At 48.3% G+C, this 20296-nt stretch overlaps 1 long non-coding RNA gene across 1 annotated transcript in view; it reads left to right on the plus strand.

The window, feature by feature from the left end:
• Nucleotides 1–19347, plus strand: part of LOC110347972 (uncharacterized) — a 43252-nt gene extending 23905 nt beyond the window's left edge. The window contains exon 4 of the long non-coding RNA XR_002392926.2: nucleotides 19053–19347. This is a non-coding gene — a long non-coding RNA (uncharacterized LOC110347972). The remainder of the gene's footprint in view (nucleotides 1–19052) is intronic.
• Nucleotides 19348–20296: the final 949 nt, after the last annotated feature.

The raw sequence follows: 20296 nt of genomic DNA on the forward strand, positions 1-20296 counted from the left end.
AAAGTGATTGTAAAAGGAATATAAGGAGGTCCTTGGGATCTTTCGGGTGGCACACAGGTGGCTTGAATTTACTGGATGGGGTGTGTGTGGCTTCCTGCAAACATCTGGTTCTAAATAATGTTCCTAGTCCCGGCTCTGCCCACCACAGGGTAGGGGGTGTCGGTCCTGAGGCTGTGATCCTCCCTAGGCAGTCCATCCTCATGAACACAATGTGATCTTTTTTTTTTTTTTTTTTGGTACTGGGGATCGAACTCAGGTCCTTGAACTTGCGCAGCAGGCAGCGAGACCACTGAGCTAAATCCCCGGCCCTAAGCTGATCTTATATTGGAAGGTAGCATGGCACTATCTTTTCTCGGTTATCCAGGGGTGGTACACACATTGGGATGTCCAGGAGCCTAGAACAGTATTTCATCTTTCTACTGGTTATTACCTGGGTCCTTGGGCTTTTTCTTCCTTGGATGTCTCTCCTAAAATCTACAGTATTAATTTAGAGAACAGGGAACAATTATGGTCAAAATTTGCTTTAGAGGAAACTTGAATTGGTGGAACTGGGTGTGATGTTTCTTTGGAGACTGGTGTGGTTTGCTCTCCCTCATCCCTCTCCCTGGACCTTCTTACTCCCACAGATAACTGAGAGTGGGGACTATTCCAAAAAACTGAGGATCCAGCCTTGTGCATGTGTGTCTCCCCCACAGCCTCCCTAGCAGCCCCGGACTCTATCCCCATAGAGGGCACTTGCTCCATTTGCTTCTGTGAATTTGCCTTGGGGGATAATGGTTTGCAGGGAGTGTTTGAAACAAAAATCCACAACAGCAGTGTTCTTCCTTTGCAGAAACCACTCTTTGTTTTTGCCAAACACTGAACATTCAAAGCCAGAAGCTTTTGTTTCTGTGGGAGAAGAGAGCTGGTGGATTTCTAATCTTTCCCTGCCTCTGACTCAGGGGTAGGAACCTTGTCCTGAACACAGTTAATGCAGGGTCTAGGAGAGAAAAAGCAAACATTCAGCAGGAGCCCAGGTGGGGTCTGGTGTTTTGACACCCGTTGGTGGAGACAGATTGGCTGTCGCTGCAGACAGAGCCACTGTTTATTTTAATACTGCAGCAGGAACCTAAATGCAGGTTCTCATAAAGGCAGCAGCGACTGGAGCTCAGGGCCCATCTGGGTCTTCAGAACAGGCCAGCACAGAGTGGCTCCCTGGGAACAGGAGGGCTGGGGGCTGGGGACTGTGGGCCCAGGCCGCCCCTCCTCCTATTACCCCTCCACCTGCCTGCTGCATTGCACCACTGATTTAGTGAAGACATCATCCTCACCCCCTTCTGAGAGCTGCTGGCTGCTCTGCTCTGACAATTACACTGGCTGCTGCAGAGAAGTGCTCATCCCCACCAACATATGGCTTTTTAAAGTGATAAATTGCATTAGCAAATTTCTTATTAGCTCTGCTGTCAGGAGGGAGCTCCTGCCACATTAGCTTGCTGCTGCTGATGCATCGCTTCCTGGCCATTAATTACCATGCCAAGGGCTAAAGGGACTCAGGGGCTGGTGGGTGGATGGGTGGAGGCCCCCCTCTCCTCTTCCCCTGTGTAGGAAGTCAGCGGAGGCCTGGCTTGGGGGCCCCGAGCTGTCTTTGCTCTGGCTCTGCAGTGGCTCTAGCCTTAGGGCTCCTGATCTTAGGTAGGGCACAGGATGCTCAGGTACCATTTGGACTGCTCTGGGCTGGGTTCTCCCTCAGGTACTCCAGGATTTGGCAGCTTGGAATCTGCACAGCACCTCTTTTGGAGATGCACATTCAAGGCAGAGCCTGGACTGGGTCCCAGAAAGGTGCTTTGGCCTCTCCTTGGGGTGCAAGGCCAGTGATCCTCCTCTTTTGTCCCCTCTCCACTCCAGAGAGCTGAAGTGTCTCCTACTCAAAAGGGACATCATATCTTCTGCTTCAGTCTTTTCTCGGTGTTTATCCAAGCAACTGCATATTCAGAATGCTTGACCCAGATGTCCATGGACTTAGGCTTCCCCCTTACATGAGAATTGCATAAAACTCAAACTCACAGGGGAGGAAAATGAGAGGAGAAACATTTCAATTTCTTGTCTTACCTACCACCCAAAACTGATAACCATTTTTAGGGCTCTCACCCCTCTGAGAACCAGACAAAAGAAACAAACGCTCATCCTCAGGAAAAATGCATATATAAACTTTGCATTCCATTTCAATGTCTTTCCAGACCCCACCCCTTTTTTGAGATAGGATTTCACTAAGTCACTAAATTACTCAGGGTGGGCTCGAACTTGGAATCTTCCTGCCTCAGCTTCCTGAGTGCTGGGATCACAGATGTGCACCACCACTCCCAGATTGAATTCACATTTTACAGGTACCCTCCCCAAACCCCTTTGGATAGCTGAAACCTGGGAAATGACCCTATCAGCAGTCCCCAGCCACAAAAAGTGAGTTAGTCTTCTCCTAAAACAGCGACCCCAGCTCTCCAGAGTGACCCAAAGCACAGTTTGAGTGGAGGCCACTGGATGCAACTGCATCATTTCTTGGGTTGTGTCAGACATAGCAAGACTGAGAAATGGGCTCCAGGTGGCAATACTTCGTGGTCAGGTCTGTGTTAACTGTTAACTACTCATTCTGAGGAGCCAGGGTTTGCAATGGCTGGGAGGCTCCTGTAGTAACATTTTCCTGTCCTGGAGTGCTCCTGCTGAGAAGGGAGGTGGCAGAGGAGGAGGAAGCAGAGACTGCAGCACAAAAAGAGAAGATTCTGAAATGGGTGCAGGGGAGGGTGTGTGCGTGGAGAGAGGCAGAGAGGAGGGTGGGGAAGAGCACTGAATTCCTCATTATTCAGCCCAAAGATGCCTGAGATGGAATCTCTGAAAAATCTGTGAGGATGGATTTGCACTCATTAACAGGCATGGCCTCCGATTCTCCATGATCTTTGAGCTTTGGCTAAGATTAATGCTTTGCTCTGTGAAATTGGTGAAACTCTGTCCGTTCTTGCCACCTCTGAGCAGGCTGGGCTTTAGAAAATGGCCGAAGGAGGATGGAAAGGTGGAAGGGATCCTCTGAGCGAGTGGGTGGTTGCCATGTTATTCTCCAGGCCCCTAAGTTGTTTCCACAACTCCCAGCTGGAAGGAGAAAGCACTGATCATGAGCCCTAGATGATGGCCTCCCTTGCTGACTGCTAGGAGCCTGTGGTGACCTTTACCCTGGCCCCAGTGCAGACTTTGGACTGCAGCCCTTCTGGGTCCCATCCCCAGTTGGCCTTCCCTCTATCTCTGGGTTGGTGTCGTCAGGGGGCTGGGCTCCTGGTCTAACTCTAGCTCAGCATCTGGTAGGCTTCCAGAGCCCCCACACATACCACTGGCCACCCTCTTCTAGGTATGTTGCCCCAGAACCCAGTGGCTCTGACTCAGTCTCCAGGAGGCCACTCCTTGTTCTCTCTAGTCCTTACCTCTGCCCTCCTTGCTATTTCTCTAGCTCCATGGTCCAGGTGTGACAAACCCACCTGCTGGCCTCCTCCTACTCCTCCCTCCCTCTCAGGACAAGCGCTGATCTGGCCACTGAGAGGGAAAACAGAAATACTGAAAGGGCTCAAGTGTCTGTGAGCTGGGGAAGAGAACTCAAGCTGGTTTAGTTTCTCCAAGAACTCACAAGGCCCGGGGTGCCCTGTGTGTCCTCCTTGCTGTGAGAGGATGGCCAAGAGGTGACACTGGAACACCACTGGGCCTGGTGCAGAGGAACAGGACCCTGTTGGCTGCTGAGAGTATGAGACTCTGCAGTGACTCAGGCATGAATGGAAAAGAACTCATTCCAGACAATGTTCTTAAACACCCATCATCTGTTCGGCATGGCCTCTGGGTTTTCTCCTTTCCATCTCTGGGAGTCTGGGGCTGTTCTCTCATCCTGTGCCTCCCACAGACTTGGTCCCCAGCAGAATCAGCACAGGCTGTCTGAAGTTGGGGCCCTTGGTGGGTGGGAGAGGAGCAGCATGGGGAGGCCTAGGAATGTGATTCTCTAAGAATCTAGCTTATTTACAAGGAGGGGTTTGAAATGGGAGAAATAAAATATCCCAACTCCCTGTCCTGATGCCCTATACCTATACCAGCTGTAGCTCCACAGAGAGAAGAAACAAGAATTCAAGAAATTATTCATCATAACCCACATATTCATGCCCAAGATCTGCTGGGCAAGTCTTGCTCTGACAACTACATCAGGCTTCCTCCAGCTGCCCTGGGTCCTCTCTTAGGGAGACTGTCCTTCTCGCCCCTGTGATGATATTCAGAAGCGCACATATGCTTCACTGGGCTCAGGGGCTTCCTCATTCAAAGCAAAGGATCAAGAGGGCATAGAAGGAGATAGATAAGTGTGTTGTCAGGTCCCAAAGCTCCAGTCCAGAAAGGAGGTGTGCTTCTGTCCCGGGGTGATCTCCATTTCTGCCTGGATGGGAGGGTAGAGAACCACCCCTTTGTGCAGCAAGAACTCTGCTGGAAATTGTCCAGACACCAAGCTCCCTGAAGCTTTCTCCCGAATGCAGGAAAGAAGCTGTGCTCTCTGCCTCTCCTTAGCTTTCTTGTCCTTTCATAGCCCTCTAACAGTTGAAAGTCTCAGAACAATGATGACTGTCCTCCTAGGCTTCATTTATTCCAGGGAGCATAAGAAGGACTCAGCTTCCCAGTCTTCCCATGCAAGGGAACTGTGGCACCTGGATGGTGCCATCCATTCTCTCTCTGTCTCTCTGGGGTCTTCACACTGAGCTACATCCTTAGCCTATTTAATTATTTATATAATGCATGTATGTATTTTGAGACAAGTTCTTGCTAAATTGCCCAGGTTGGGCTTGAATTTGCAATCCTCCTGCCTCAGCTTTCCAGAGTGCTGGGATTACAGGCCTGCACCACCATGCCCAGTGTGCCTTTGATTCTCTAAGGGCACAAATAGCTGCTTCCTTTTCCTCATTGGACCCTGTGGTACCGTAAGGCCAGCTGCATGGCTTGAGTTCAAGTTAGCAAGTATACATTCTGTTTCCTGGGGACCCAGGGTAGCACTGCATTTTTGGAGATTAGGAAGAGAATGGGAGTAGGCTGAAGTCCTAGGTCCAGGAGCTTACAGGAAGTGGGGGAGAGGCAGATGAGATACAGTAGGTGGGTTTCACTCAGTGGTGACCAAAGGGTGGACCAAAGGGTTTCTCAAGACTCTCCCCGAAGGCCAAGCTTCTCTGGGGACTTGGGGGTGGGGGTGGGGGTGGGGATGGTCATGAGCTGAGTGTTGGAGAGTAGAATTTAAGCCCACTTGGCCTGTAGGTCTTCCTCTCCTTCCTATTCCTCCTGGGCCACTGCTCCAGGCAACCTGGGCTTCATGCTTCAAGAACCACTCACCTAGGTCCTGCTACATGACCTTGCAGGTATATACCTCTATCTGGAACACCCTGTCTCCCATCTGCTCAGCTCTCTCTCCATCCTCTCCAGTCTGCCCTCGGCCTGCAGGTCCTCGATCAAACCAAACATTGTCTGTTCAATGTCTTCCCTAGTTGTCCAGAGGAAAGCAGCCTCCCCTTCTCCATTGCTGTTTTACCATTTCTGTTGTTTGCCTTGCAATGCTGAGGATGGAACTCAAGGACTCATTTGTGCTCTACCGCTGAGCTCCACCCCCAGTGCTGTGTTTCCTTTTGGCACAGCACCTACCGCTGTTGGTAACAACCATTCCCTCCTCGTTGATACACAGGAGTGGGCTCTGTCTTGTCCTCCAGAGCCCAGAACAGTGCCCAGCCCATGGGAGAGTGTACCATCAGTACTTGCTGAGATGGTGGGGGATATTTAGGATTTGGAGGGGAGGCCAGGAACAGAAAGGCCATCAGAGTAGAAGGAGAACAGAGGACTTTTAGCACTGCCCTTCACGCTATCCTTCAGAGACTCTCCAAAGCTAAGTGGGTAAAGTCTGTATTTGCTACTCAACACATAAAACTTTGGTCCACTTCCCCAGGTTCATTTCCCAGCAGCACCTTCTGTACTTCCATGGCTCTGGCCTGCCTCTCCAAATTGCTATGTCCACCATAATCCCCAGTTCTCTCACATAAGTTCTTTTGCACATGTTCCCATTGGAGTGCCTTTGTCTGTGTGATTAGGAGGCACATTATCCCTTTTGTAACAGGGGACAAGAGGCTGGAGTCCCACCCAATGTCGTGAGCAGCCTCCTCTTCCTCTGCACAGGGCTCCCATCTGCACAGGGCACCTCCTCCAGGAGCTTGGGCCCAGGGAGTCGAATTGGGCTCTGATCTCCATAGTACTTTTGTGAGGTCTCCAAATGAGAGCCCTGTTTGGGTGTCTGTTTCCCCAAGCTGTCTCCCCAGGCAGACTGCTCTGTCTCTTTTGTGCTGAGCATGATAGTTGGTACATGATAGGGATGAAACATGGCCACTAAGTAATCAGAACTGAGATGGGCTTGGAACATGTGAGGCAGTGGGGTCTGGCTGGGGAGGGTTTGTTCGTTTTCCAGACCCAGAGCATGAACACCTGTTGACCTCGCGGGGAAAACAAGGTCGGTATCCACAGCCATCCTGTGACCAGGAAACCACGCATGGGGGTGGGGAGCCCCTCTCCTGTGGCCTCATCAGCCATCTGAGTACACCAGCCATGAAATCAGAACCCACATCCCAAGCACCATGGCTGCATCCAGTTTTCCGTCAATAAAATATTCAGCTGCTCCGTCTGCAATGTGTCTGGAAGGGAGGGGCTCCTCCATCTCTTTCCTGCTTGTGCTGTCCCTTAGGCCCCTTTTGCTGTCCTACCTCCAAGGCTTTATGAGCACTGTGTGACTCCCCTCTCCCAAGTCAGCAATGCCCTTCTGCCTCTTCCCTAGTTTCAGCTCCACTTTCCCCAAGGCCCTGCAAAACTACAAGTAACCTTTCCTGGAGCCCAGACACCTGCCTGAATAAGAAATCCACACTTCACAACCCCACCCATGTGGAATTAGTTCTCAACAGGATCTATCCCTGTTCACAGGGGATAAAGACCTCTGATTCAGAACAATGGCTTTCTATGGGTGTAGATTTCTCCTGTGTTGACTGGGTTGGAGCAAGGGTCCTTGGTAGAGAGTAGGAATGAGAATTTCCAAAGAACACATGGGTCCTCGTCCCTGAAAATCTCTCCATTTTAACCAAGGACAGTTGTGTAATCTTGTCTCTAATCTGGACTAATTACTCTGCGGAGGCAGGGTAGGGAAACTTTGGGGTCAAATATGTCCAGCCACAGTGTTCTGCCTCCTGGGAGCCTGGTGACTGCTGTCCTAGGTGGTGGTAGTATGTCGTGTGATTGCCAAGGAACACAGCAGTGAGCAGGGATGCACACTGGCATGGTTCCTGAAGGAAAGGCTTTAGTGTAGGGCCCCTTGGCCAACCCTGTATGATCAAGGGAGTGAGTCTTGCTGTATGCATCTTGAAATTAGGTGTAAATAAGATGGGAAATTAGATATAAATAAGATTAAGTCAGAGCTGGGCATGGTGGTGCATGTCTGTAACCCCAGCACTGGAGAGGCTGAAGCAGGAGGATTATTTTGAGTTTGAGGCAAGCCTGGGCTACATAGTAAGTTCAGGGCCAGCCTGAACTACAAAGAGAGACCCTGCCTTAAAAAGCAAAACAAATCAAAAAAACCCCAACAAACACCAACAACAAAAACGATCAAGTCAAATTTTTTGTTTTGTTTTCTCTTTTCTTTTCTTTTTGGTACTGGGGATTGAACTCAGGATCTTGCACTTGAGAGGCAGGCTAAATCACCAGCCCCTCAAGTCTAATTTTTATATAGACTGTTCAAATGATTTTGATAAAATAGTTCATACAAAGCAAACCTTGCTGGCACCAGCAGGATAGTGTTGTGTGGAGGATGAGCACAGGATTTTAATTTAGAGTTGGACAAATGGGGCTTTGAATCTGGGCTCTGCTATTTATTCAGCCAAGTACCACAGGTTAGACTTTGACTTTCCTGAACATTAATACTTAGGGACACATGTTGAGTGTATATACTCATGTGTGATTTAGCTTTATACCCATAGTACTTTCACTTTTTGAATATTCTTTGTATACTGAGCACTCTGTCAGGTACTTTCTTTTTCTTTGTGCCTGGGGTTGAACCCAAGGCCTCCTGCATGCCAAGCCTACACTGTACCACTGAGCTTCACCCCTAGCCTCCAAACATCTTCTCTTCAATCCCTTCACTTAGTACTATAATAACTCTAGGAAGAAGATATTCTAATCCCCATTTTGCAGCTGAACAGAGGTTTAGTAGAGAGGTGAAGTAAATTGCTAGAAAACACATTTATTAAAGCATAGGTGAGGGATTCAATATCTGAGCTCCTTAGCATGCTGAGATGCTGTATTCTCATAAAATAATAAAAATATCTCCCTCAGGAGTCTGGTGAGCAATGAGGTAATCTGCATGAGCAAGTCTTATAAACTGTACAGCATTATTTTCCAAAGGAGGAGACTCAGTTCTCATCCTCAAGCACTTTATAATCTACATTGATCAATGAGGGTGGTGTGGTGCTTAGGCCGATGTAACCAGTGTCAACATGCATGGTGCGTCCCTTAGCCTGGCGGTCCAATGTAGTATCACCAGTGATGGGACATATAAGTATATATGTATAAAAGACACATAAATACCGGAAAGACAGAGAGAAAGCCAATAGTAAAATATTAACACTTGCTGAGTCTGTATGAAGGATTTATAGATTTTCCTATGCTATCCTTTCAACTTTTCTCTAGGTTTGAAATTTTCCTGGTGAAAATTGAGAAGTTGAGCAAACAGAAGTTTAGTGGAGAAAGCAAGTAACTCACCCTAAAATCTTTATTAAAGGGTAGATCTGGGATTCGATGTACATTACAATGCTAAGGGGAGATGACTAAAGGAATGGAGAGCTGAACAATTTTATAATGTAAAAAGATCTCCACCAAACTTACTTCTCTGTTGTGTAATAAGTGGGATAGCTTGAGGGAGCCCCAGGGTGCCAGGGTCTCTCAACTCTTCTATGGAATGATGCTCGTAGTGTTTTATCCGGGCTGCTTTCCTTGGCTGTAGCGTAGTCAAAACAATTCTCTGCCCTAGACTCCAGGTTCCTAGGAGACAGGTTCCACATCCTTGCCAGAGGCTGGGGAAACCTCCGAGGCCCTGGGGTTTCCATGGTGCAAACAAACCCCCGGCTCTACCCTGGCCACACCCACTGGCCCGCAGGAACAGAGGTGGCAGGAAGAGAACCTTCAGCAGCCTCAAGTGTGCCCTGATCAGTCACCTATGCTGCTTGTTTAAAATACCCTGTACCCGTGCAGGCTGGGCACCCCAGGTAACACAGCCGCACACTAACATTTGAGAGCTGACAATCCAGACTAAACCTTCTAACCCTGGAGTTTAAGGCCTTGCAGAGCTTGGCTTCCCTTACTCCTCAGCCAGGCTCAAGGGCTCCCTCAAGGGCTCAGTCCCAGCCCTCACTGGAATCCTTCCCCTTCCTCCTCAGCCAACTCATCTTCAAGACCACTGCTCCCTGGGGTCTTCTGGATCACATCAGCCCACTTCCGAGGGTACTTGCCTTCCTCTGGCTTCAATGTGAAGTCGATGGCACTTAGCAGGATACTCTGTGATACACTATTCACTGCGGTTTTTCACTTGTTTCAGTGGGGGCAATGTCACCCTCCTGTTACCTGTGATGCCTTTGAGTGCAGGGATCGCACCCTTCTCTCACAACCTTCTCAGTACTAAGGAAAAGGTTGAAGTCTCAGATTGTTCTCAGAACCGATTTGCTAATATCTGAACGGGAGAAAAACAGTCAGCAGAAGGTGTGTGTGTGGAGCGGGGCAAGAATTGAGAGAAAAGGACTGCCTGTGGCTGTGTACTGGGCTCAGACATTTGGGCTGAGGCTCTCTGGGTGGGTGGAGTTAGGATGCCCCACCCCCACCCTGTGACTATTTGCATTTGAGGGTTGGCTGCTTCAGGGTCCCTGTCCTACTGCCCATTTGCATCTGTAGATTTACATAGAGCTAAAGGAGCTTCCTGAGTAAAAAAGACAGCCAATGCCACCTCTCCATATTCCTCCTTTGTCATTCAAAGTCCTGCTTGGTGACAGTGGGGGAGGAAGTGTGGGAAAGGAGCCAGACACAAAGGGAATGGATGTCTGGACTTCTTCCTGGGACTCTCGAAGACATTTGTTCCACAACTCCATAGTGGCCTGCCTACCCCAACTCCCATTGGCTCATCTGCCCAGCTATGCTCTAAGCAATTGAGACCTGAAGTCAGGTTTTGTGAGGAGAGGAACACCATGGATAATTTGTCATCAGTGTAAATGGGACTTCCTCCCTTGTGGGCTCAGGAAGACAAACTGCCACTTGTGGGCCATTCTCTCTGCCTGGTCCTTTTCTGCCTGGCCAACTCCCTAAGGCAATGGCAGGCCCTGATCAAAGGCCTCAGTGAACAACTCAGTCTCCAGGTAAAATGGGATCCAAGAGCAAACAGAGGGCTTGAAATTGCCTCTTCCCCATTTCAGCCCCAATTTGCTCATAAGGCTGGTAAATGACTGCTGGGGCCTGCAACACCTTGCCCCAGGAGGTCCTGCTCCACAGTGTTGAGCAGGAACATCCTGGGCAGAGAAGACTTCGAGCCCTCTGGATGCTTCTTAACTAGGAACTGCCTGTCTCACCCAGGACAAAGGATGTACTCAACCTTACCAGCCACAGGACAAAACCAAGGCAGCAGATGAAAGAAGGGCTGCAAAGACAGCAGTCGCTAGGGAAACATGGAAAGGTCAGTGGCCTGTGAAACGTAAGCACAGTGGGACGCAGAGCCAGGAACCAGGAGCGGGTTCCTAATGGAGGCAGTGAAAGAAAAATCAATGATGTGGGGAAGCTTCTGCCTCTTTCTGCCAGGAGTGTGGGGGGAGAGCTCTGAGCTGGGAGTATTGGAAATGTATTAGCTGCCTGCCTGTTCACCACTGGACTAGGTGGGTTACGAAAGGAGTGATGGAGTTCTGGCCTCTGGCCTCTGAGAGTGGAGGCCTCTCAGGAGATGGTAGATAATTGCATATGAATCTCTGGTTTGGTTCACCTCTGTCTCAAGGCAAGCAGTGGGATATATGATGCCTGCAAGGTCCCCTTGTCTGTTCTGGAGCAGATAACCACCAGAGAATTCAGGGGACTGCCTGCCCCATAATTATTTGTGTTGCGCACTTCCCTTAGATTTTGAGAGATCTAACAAAAGTCTTCAGTGCTCAAGACCAGAAGGAATTTGGTGATTTCACTGCCCACTCCACCCCCTTTTACTTAAAATAATCATAAAAACTCCAACCTCCTGAAATCCTTAAGACAGACACTCAAGAGTCCATAAGAACCTGATCTTCAGCTTCCAGTGGAAATATCTGCATTTCTGTCTGCTTAAAGCAGGGTGGGGTCTGTTAGAATATTAATGCAGAGCATTTAGATGAAGCTCTTAATTTAAAAAGAATGTGAGAATTAATGCTGAGTTTAATTGGAGCCTGAATCATCACAGATAGATTTTTACCCTCTTCTTAATCAATTTCACCCTAATTAATTCCTGTATGGCTAAGTCTTATTCCATTAGAGAGTCCACTGATTATTTCCACAATCAAGAGACTGTATATGCATGCATTTTTAATAAGGAACAACTGGGTCCTTTTTCATAAGTGATCCTGCTAGTTGGCAGTTGCAGCCGCTAAAATAATTATAGAGCAGATTACTTACTTTTAAAAGCATTGTTTGCTGTCATATTCATCCTAGGTGACAATTTGGAAGAGCTCTGGAGGCTGCTGTAATTGGGCAGAGGAGCTGGGTATTTAATGTGGCAATTTTCAATGTCAAGTGTTGTTTATTCATAGGTCACTGACTCTTTAAAAATAAGCATGGAGTAATTTGGTCTTACTGGCTGATGAATTCACATACTGTAGACTTGAAGGCCATTCTAACTGTATGCTTAGTTTAAAACCTTGGCTCTCGGAAGGTCCTACTTGTGCAGGTGGACCAGCAACACCGCTTCCATCTGTGACTGGCCAAGTCTGGTCATTCATGTCTTTGTGGGGTCCTCTCATGCCAGAGGGACCATCAAATTCCTGCAAGCTGGACAGTGAGAGCAGGGCACAGAGTAATTCCAAAATTTCAACTGCTTCCTGTTCTGCTGGAGGAAGAGGGAAAAATCCTTCTAATGGAAAAGGTTTTGTGTTTGTTTGTTTGTTTATTTTTTGGTGGTGCTGCTAGGCATTAAACCCAGGGAGGTGCGCATGCTCAGTAAATGCTCAGCCACTGAGCTACATCTCCAGCCCAAGACTGCTTTTTGTTATGGGAAAAACACTGGGCCATATATGATGCAGAGGAAAGGCTCTGATTCCATGATGGATAGGTTGAGACAAGAGGAAATAAATGGCCATGCATGCTGATATACCGGGGATCGAACTCCAGTCCTTGCACTTGCGCAGCAGGCAGAGAAACCACTGAGCTAAATCCCTGGCCCTGATATAAAAGGCTGTAGTGGAAGCCAGAGCAGACAGAGCTACCCCACTGCCTGGTGGAAGGGAGGCTTTCGTCTTCTCTCTTGGGGAATATAGAGCATTGGTTGGAGCCTGTATCTAGATAGGGGAGATATGGCCAAGGACCCTCCTATCTGTGGGAGTCAAGTTAGCTCTGTGATCAGGCAGCAAGCCAGGAGGGAGAGGGTAAGAAGGGTGCCCAGGGTACCGAGGGCCAGGGCTGGGGCACTCAGGAGAGTCGTAGGACATCTCCAACTCAATTGCTTTTCTCCTGTAATTAACACTCTTTTACTTATCACAAGCCTGTAGCCTTGCAAGGGTTAAACTGGCAGCCTTGGGAAATAAGAGAAGACCTAGTGCCTGGAACAGGAGCAGGGATATGGGGTGTGACCTATTCTCTCCTCTACAGGAGTCCTGGAGCCCATGTAGAGGTCACACATTGGGTGTGGTGAAAGAGGAGGTTCGGGTTGAAGCCCTGCTCAGGGGGATAGGTGCAGATGTGGAATGAGAGACTTCTCCACATTCTGGAGAGAAAGAGACTTTTGAAGGAGAGGCCACAGCTTGCAAAGAACATGCACGGGTGGCTGGCTAGTGGCCATTTGGGTCACTCTTGGTAGACACTGCAGTTGGTTACTCTTAGAGATTGTCCTACCCTCCCTGCTCTCGGCACCAGCTGTTTGGGAAAAGAGTCCAACTGTAGCAGCCTCCCCATCACTTCCCAGGAAGGTCTCCACCAGCTGCTCTGCAGAGCCCAGGGCCAAGGACTAGAGGTGCTGTTGGACTTTAGGTCATTACATCACCCCCATTGCAGATGAAGAAACTGCAAAGTCTTGGTGTAATTACTCTCTCTAATTAAATGGATCAAAAGCATTGTGCCTAAGACTACTGAAGGCGCTTTGCAGATTGGAAGAGCAGTACCTGAACTGTGTTTGACTTTATGGTAAATACATAGCAAAGTCCCTAGATGTCCAGTGCCAGCCCCTAACCTCCACTGCATTGATAGGGAATCTAGGCCTAGGGAGCTGCCTGTTCAAGTCACTCAGTTAATCAGAGACAAATTCAGATTCAGGTCCCAGGTCTCCCAACTCCCAATCCAATCATCTATCCCTTGAGTAAATTTCCTTTTAGCTATAGGGGGAAATAAAAAAAGGCTAGCTGAGATATCCAGCCAACTTGCCATGTATTTACAATATGACCAAATGTTTGTTCAGATCTTGACCTTCCAATCTCTTCAATTCCTCCACTATTCTTCAGGACATCCCTTTAGGTCATTTCCCTGTAAATAGTAACTGCACCAAAATTTTCCAGCTTCCTTATCAGTACTATGTAGTATATATTAGTACCTAGTATTATGTATTCTGTATCAGTATCAGAATTATGTCCTTATCAGAGTACTGTGTTACCGTAACAGAGTTACGTTATTGAATTAATTCATGCAAAGGACCTAAAGTGGTATGTGGCACTAGTAAGTACTGATACATGCTTTCTCAAAAAGTGGGGGGATGCGAACCCAAACTACTTTCATGAATGTTTCAAACAAGAGACTGTGCACCAAGGAGGCTGGAATCCAATGAGAGTCAAGTTAGAGTGGGATGTTCGGGAGGGAAGTACCCTAATCCCTGGTGCTGTATCAACCATTCAGCAGTCCCAGAGGCAGGAGGGGAGCAGGAACACCCTAGTAGCTGCAGGTCACCTGGTCTGGTCCAACCACAGTGTCCTATCTGGCTCCGATAGCTCAAGAGCAGCCAGTTGAGTCACATCTGATTCACACAACTGGCCCCACCCTGGCTGTGCTGCACTGACTGGGGTTCAGTTCTGCAACTCCCACCCCAGCTCCACTGGAAGCTTGGTCAGGGTACAGCACCCCAGAAGATCGGCAGTCACATTGGCAGTGGGATGGGGACCACCTGGATTATGTGTTAGAAACTAATTCAGTTTATTTTTCTTTTTTTTTTTTGAGACAGGGTCTCACTATGTAGCTCAGGATAGCCTCAAACTCATTATGTAGTCCAGGGTGGTCTTGAACTCCTGTCAATCCTCCTGCCTCAGCCTCCCGAGGGCTGGGACTACAGGCATGCACCACCACACGCAGCGCTAATGCCATTTTTGTCCATTGTTATTTGTCTCACTCCTTTCTTTCATTATCTCCCTTTCTTGAATGATTCTCAGTCCTGCATCTACATCCTAACCACAGAACTTCCCACTGAAGATGAAACCAGACTGAAGGAGATGGGGCAGGGAAGGGGGCTCCTCTGCGAACACACATTGCAACCCCATGGAGATGATTGAACCTTTCAAAATGGGAGGAAAGAGGTCTTCGGAGGAAGCCTGTCACCCCACAGCTGTTTGCCAAGCTCCAGGGCAGCAGAAGCAGGCACAACTCCACCCCAGGAGCTGAGCTGGCTACTGTCTGGGCCTCACTGCCTGGTAGCACCAGAGCACTTGTGCCGCTGGTCTCCACGGCAACCTTGGCTCTCAGCCCCCAGAGGGGGATCTCAGTACTGGGCTGGAAGCCAGAGGATCTGGACTGGGTGGGACTTGTTTGCACTTGAGTTGTTTAAACAAGGGCAGGGCTTTATCCTCTTTGGACTCTTCCTTTGCAAAAGTGGGGGAAATACTCATCTCACAGGCTGGGTGCTAACAATGTATATCACAATGTTAGGTGAGGCCAGGCATGGTTGTACATGCCTGTAATCCCTGCTCCTCAGGTGGCTGAGGCAGGAGGACCAAAGTTAGAGCTCAGCCTAAGCTATTTAGCAAGATGCTGCCTCAAAATAATCAAAAGGACTGGGAACTATTAAGTTCAATACAAGGGATAGTTATTATTACTATTATTGATTTTTTTAAAAATCATCATCAGCTGGGCTTGGTGGCACAAGTTTGTAAACCCAGCACTCGGAGCCTGAGGCCAGAGGATCACTGGGAGTTCTAGGCCAGCTTGGGCTACGTATTGAGTTCAAGGGCAGCCTGACCTGAATACATAGTAAGACCTTGTCTCATGGAAACAAAACACACACACACAAACCAGTCATTTCCAGCTCCTCTTAAGGGGCTTTGCTTAGCATGCAAGGCACTTAATATATAACTAGTCACTTCAGATTTTTCTGCATGAAGCTTTTTTATTTTTTTGTACCGGGGATCGAACTTGGATCCTTGCATCTGCATGAAGCTTTTATCAGTCAGTTTAGATAAAGTTATGCTGTGTAACAGACAGTTCCAACCAGGAAGGATGATTTCTCATTCATATTACATGTTCATCATTCATTACTGTTCCATCTTCAGTCCAGATTTAGGCTGAAGAAACAGGGCCTCTTAAGGAGGGGGGTTACCTGCAGGAGAAGTGATGTGAACCACAAGAAACCCCTCGTGGCTATGGAAACCAGTTGGATGTGATGTGCATCAGCTCAATTGGGAAATGAAGTCACCTGGCCAACTCTGACTCCAAGATTGCCAGGAGGTAACTCTTCCCAAAGGGGGAGCTAGGTAGGGGATGGTAGAAGAGATTTTTTGAATAAATAATATAGTCTATCCACATGTTTTTTGAGTGTTTTATTTTGAGACGAGGTCTTGGTATGTAGCCCAGGCTGGCCTCAAACTCTCAACCCTCCTGCCTTAGTCTCCAGAGCTCTGGGATTATAGACATTCGCCACCACACCTGTCATGCATCCTTTTATTCTGGCTGATCTCAGCATTTATCACCTCCATAATCCATCGTGCCACTCCTGGCAGCCTTTTACCTGTCGCTGTGTGAGTCCTCTCTCCCTGAGTGGACTGGGAGTCCTGAGAATAAAGACTACATTCTGCTTCCTCTGAGAATCTGTTACCTCAGTCTGTTCATGGGAAGGACTCAGTATGGATGCAGTAAAGTTAAATGCTTTGGTATAGAATTCTACTTTTGGGGAGTAGTCCTACACTATTCCCACTCTTACAGATGGAGAAATTGAGGCTCTGAAGAGTTTAGAGGACACACAGATTGGCATTGGTCCTCTGAGTATCCCTGGACTCAGCCCTAAGCTGCCCACTGTGGGGTGTATGTCTAAAACACATTTACTCGTATGTACTATTTCTAAGACCAGTCTTCAGGTTTGTCTGTGATGTGCATCCCTGAGGTAAGGTAAGTGACACCACTAGAAGGTCAGCTGCTGGGGAGATGGGGGTTAAAGGCACTAAGAAAGTAAATCACTTGCTAAGTTAACTTAGAAAGGCCATGGTGTTAAATTCTGAGCTGAACAGGATTAAATTTATTTGTTACTGAGGTTAATGCCATTTTTTAAAAAACTGCGTGCTAATAAAAGCCTGAGTTCTGTTGCCAAGATTCCAGAGAAATCCAAATTGTCATGTTTCCCTCCACTGGTAAGAAACTGGACACTGGCAAATGCTGGAAGGAAAGGGGATAATCTGACCTCTGGTCTGCAGTCTTGGTTTCTTTTTTTTTTTTTTGGTGCCAGGGATTGAATTCAGGACCTTGCGTTTGCAAGGCAGGTGGCGGAACCAATGAGCTAAATCCCTGGCCCTGCAGCCTTGGTTTCTGAGACAGAGGGGACCATGTCACCTTTGTCATCAGTGTCATGGGTGCCTTCCGCTTAACACAACTTGCTCTGGAAACAGAGATCTCTTCCTGAGCCCATTGCTCCTCTGGATTAACCTGTTGTTTTGACCATGCTGTGGCTTGGATGTATCTCTCCTAAACTCATGTTGAAACTTAAAGCCCTTGGAGGTGATACCAAGTGTCTTTCAGCCTGACTTCATGAATGGATTAATGCCTCATAAAAGGGCTTGCAGGGGTGAGTTCATTCCTCCCATCCCTTCTGCCACGTGGGGACATAGTGTTGATCCTCTGGGGAACACAGCCACAAGGGGCCATCTTAGAGAGAGACCAGGCCCTCATCAGACACTGATCCCACTGGGCCCTTGCTCTCAGACTTCCCAGCCTCCAGAACTGTGAGAAACACATTTCTATTGTTTAGAAATTACCCAGCACAAAAGGACTGAGACCAGAAGATGGACAACTTTCCATGTTGAGCTCAACAGAGAAGTCCTATTCCACATCTAAGGCCCTTGATCCTCTCCCCCACTCATCTGTTTCCCAGACTCCTCAGGGCCATTCTCTTTGCCACGAGAGCTACTGCCAGCTCTGCATGGGCCCAGCTCACATTAGAATGCAAGTCTTTCCAAAAGCCTTTTCTCCTCCTGGAGTTCCCTCTCTAATTCTCAATCATGCCATATTCCTTTCTTGTTCCAATGCCTCATGTAAAGACCACCTGTGGGCTAGGGTGTAACTCAGTGCAAGACCCTGGGTTCAATTCTCAACAACCCACCTCCCCGAAGACTATCTGCTTCAGGAAGATTCGAGCCTTGAACTCATGAGATGACATTATTCTAGAGTAAGCCCCAATTTAGGATGGCTATGCAGAGCTGTGCTTGAGGGATCTGCTCCGCAGCAGCATGGCATCAGAGAAAGAACACCTATTGGAAGAGTCAGGAGAGTGAGATCTTTTCTTTACTGGAATAGCTACTGGATGTGTGATTTTAGACAGTCACTTAACCTTTCTGAATGCAATTTTCCTTACTTACAAAGTGATAAGAATGCTCGTTATTACTGACTTCAACCAGGGGTTCATAAGATTGGAGAGCAATGACAGGTTCATTCATTTAACCAGTTGGTAATGGGAACCTGCCCTTTGCTAGGTCCTAGGGACACAGAGAAACTCAGTCCCTATTTTGTTTTAGCTTACACATTGTTAGGGATAAAGACATTAAATATAACTGAAATAGTCACATTATTTATTGCTGTAAAACAAATTGCCTCAAAATTCACTGGCTTAAAACAATAATCACTTGATCTCTCATAGAAGTGGGAGTTGAGTGGCCCCAGCTCAGTGGCTTTCATGCAGGATCAGTCAAACAATGGCTGGGGCTGGAGCCAGAGCCCTCTCAAAATCTTCCTCACTCACAGAAGTAGGGCTGGGTGGTGGCTGTCAGCTGAGATCCCAGTTGGACCTGCCAGACTGAGCGTCTGCAAAGGAGTCTTCCATGTGACTTTTGCTTCCTCATAGCATGGAAGTTGCAAATACTCCTAAGGCCCAAAAGTCCAAGAATGTCACTTCTGCACAACTCAGAGCCAGCCAAGATCCAAGGGGAAAGGAAACTCCAGCTCTTCATATGGGGAGGGACTCTGGAACAGGGCATGTGGGATGGGAGGGATTGCTACAGCCACCCTTGGAAAAGGTGCACCATTATATGAAGCAGCAGTAGGTACCTGGGCCCTCTCCATGTGTCGGACTCAGTTCCAACCACTTTCTATGGATTAACTCATTCAATCCTCACAGAAATGCTATTAAGGAGGCATGTTATTACTATTTTCCTAATGAAACTGAGTTACCGAGAGGGTAAGCACACTTGCCAAGGTCAGACAGTAATTAGTGTCAGGGCCTGGACCCGCCCTCAGGACTCCATGCTAAGCTTTTGATCATCATGCCAGAGTCCTTCCTCTCAACCTCCATGCCCAGAAGAAATAATTGCATTCTTCCTCATCTTTCTCCTTTACAGAAAGCAAAACATCGGTGTTCATCCCCAGGATGAAGCAGGCTGCCTTGTCTGAGCCTGGGGTCTTCGCCAGAGGTGCACCTCATCAAAGCCCCTGAGATGCCCCTCCAGGGCCTGGTCCCTGCAGGAGAAACCAAGCTCTAAGGCAGAGGCAAAGGAGCCACACAGCTGCACCCTGCAAGCCTTCTGGAGTCCTTGTCAGCTGTGTCCCTCATAAGTCATTCAAGGAGACCTTGTGGGTTCCAAGCTTGGGTCATTTAAGTGGTTGTTGTCGCATAAACATGGCTTTCCAAGGACACTGCAGACTGTGTTGATTGAAATACTAGGTGTCTGTGTTTTTGGGTTTGGACTTACCTTTCCTGGCTCCAGGTACTTCCTTATTCCGGGCATGCTGACCTTTGCTGGCAGACACTCGATGTGCTTTGCTGGCAGAGTGCCCTCCTGCCTTCTTAGGCCTGTGTGACAGGTTGCTAGAGGGGTGTGTGCCCTGTTCTTGTCAGTCTGAATGTGCAGAGTTTATTTCAGGAGAAGAAGGGCTCAGGGAGGAAGGCAGAGAGATAGGAGACCTGCAGAATTCTTGTGTCACCATTCTGAGGGCCCTCTGCTGGGGCATCACAGAGGACAAGGGCAGTGGTTAACCATGTGCATTATCTCCAGGAGCACACACAACTTTCCAGATGGCCACCAGAGACGAGGAAGCAGAGCCTGGAGGTTGACTGCCCAGGTTATTAGGCAGCTAACCAGCGGCTCTTATGATGTGGAGTAGAACCCATGAAATATGGTTCAAATAAAGAGATTTCACTCCAAGGGGTGAAGGCAGGGTTAAGGGAATGAACAAAGGGGCACCCAGAGCCTAGCAACACTGGGAAGCTCAGCAGCTCAAGGAGGAGAAAAATGGTTCCAGAGATGGGAATGAGAACCAGAGGCTCAGGTGTGGACCTAAAGTCCTAGAAGGACATAGCCACTGCCAGGACCCAACTCCAAAGGAAGCAGGGAGCCAGGAAGAAACATCCTGCCCTTGCCTTGTCTCCCATTGGCCCAGCCCATTCAGAGGTCAGAGGTGAGGAAACCTCAGGTGATGCTACTGGAGGATGTCACCAGGGCACAGAGTGGATCAGAGAGGGATGGGAGCAAGTGGTGGGTAACTGGTAGAGCAGGGGAGCTGGATTTTGAGGCAAGAACCTTAACTTTGCTGTGGTTCTTCCAAGCTGGGACACCTTTCCACCATGAACACTAACAGGTGCACT

This window comes from Heterocephalus glaber, unplaced genomic scaffold (assembly GCF_053883595.1).
Source record: "Heterocephalus glaber isolate CG9 unplaced genomic scaffold, H.glaber_assembly_v1.0 deba00001457, whole genome shotgun sequence".
Taxonomy (NCBI): Eukaryota; Metazoa; Chordata; class Mammalia; order Rodentia; family Bathyergidae; genus Heterocephalus; species Heterocephalus glaber.